Source organism: Pundamilia nyererei, unplaced genomic scaffold, assembly GCF_000239375.1.
Source record: "Pundamilia nyererei isolate P.nyererei 1_Seehausen unplaced genomic scaffold, PunNye1.0 scaffold00748, whole genome shotgun sequence".
NCBI lineage: Eukaryota > Metazoa > Chordata > Actinopteri > Cichliformes > Cichlidae > Pundamilia > Pundamilia nyererei.
The window spans coordinates 9,830-11,059 of NW_005188149.1; the positions used below are offsets into that span (position 1 = coordinate 9,830).

At 36.7% G+C, this 1,230-nt stretch overlaps 1 long non-coding RNA gene across 2 annotated transcripts in view; it reads left to right on the top strand.

Annotated features, from left to right (window-relative positions):
• The window catches only part of LOC106455994 (uncharacterized), an 11,048-nt gene extending 9,825 nt beyond the window's left edge, over nt 1-1,223 (top strand). Inside the window, exons 1-3 of one of the 2 annotated variants that reach the window (XR_001290189.1) lie at nt 7-124; nt 601-861; nt 1,159-1,223. This is a non-coding gene — a long non-coding RNA (uncharacterized LOC106455994). Of the gene's footprint in view, nt 1-6; nt 125-600; nt 862-1,158 lie in introns of those variants that run through there. The other variant, XR_001290188.1, reaches the window with a different exon arrangement.
• Nucleotides 1,224-1,230: the final 7 nt, after the last annotated feature.

Below are 1,230 nucleotides of genomic sequence, written 5' to 3' on the forward strand. Positions count from 1 at the left end.
CTGAGTAAGGAGTGGTGGCTCTCCTTCAGCTCCATCCAGCCCTCTGACTCTGGACAGTATTATTGTACAGCTGAGAATGACCTGGGGAAGAGGACATCTGAATCTGTTTTAATCGACGTGAAATGTCAGTAAATCAACTTTAATAAACACTAATTTCTCTTGAACAGTTTCACTTCCTTCCTTATGTCATTATTTGTTGCATATTTAACATTTCCCTAGTTAAAGTGCATTGATGTCTAAACTAACTGTAAAATATGTCAATAATTCTTCTGAAGCATTAGGTAACTGTATTTTATGCAAATGTCTATATTGTTTAAACTTTTTTTGACAGCAACAAAAAAGCACCAAGAACACAAAAAACTTTTTACTGTTTATTGACATCACTGTGATGTTCCTGTGCTGTATAATCTGTCATCAGTGATCTACACCTCACATACAGGAATGACGACTACATAACAACATCATTTTACATAATTTTGTAAGGACTCACAATAACCATGATGGGGTCTGCTCATATATCCCGACAACATACAGACAGCCACAATACTTATATTCAGTGTTCTTATTAACATTAATTGATTTTGATAATATCGCCTGCAGATGCTCCAAAGCCTCCCTCTGTGTCAGTGCGTCCTTCTGGTGAAATCAAAGACGGCGGATCAGTGACTCTGACCTGTAGCAGTGAAGCTAACCCAGCAGCTACGTATGTCTGGTACAAGATAAGTGGAAGAACACCTCTTAGTGAAGAACGACAGCTTGTCTTCAGATCCATCCAGCCCTCTGACTCTGGACAGTATTACTGTATAGCTGTTAATAAATTAGGGAGGAGGACATCTGAATATATTTCTATTGATGGGAAATGTGAGTGGAACAATTTTTATACATTTTTCTCAAATCCACCAAAAACTTCTCTCTATGATAGTGAGATTTTTCTCTTCTTTTCAAGATTGTATTTACTTATTTTTTTCTCTTTTTAAAAATGTTATTTTTCTTTTTCATGTACTGCATCAGATGTCATAAGTCTTTGAGTGATGACTAGTAAATCTGCAATCTTATACTGTACCTCTGATGTAAAATTTGATAATAAAACACTAGAGTTCCAGTTGTTAAAATCTTTTTAATTCCACATCATTTGCCCAATGGTGGTTTGTCTCGCAGATGCTCCAAAGTTTGTGTCAGTGATGGTGAGCCCTTCTAATGAATTCAGGGAGGGCGGATCAGTGACTCTGA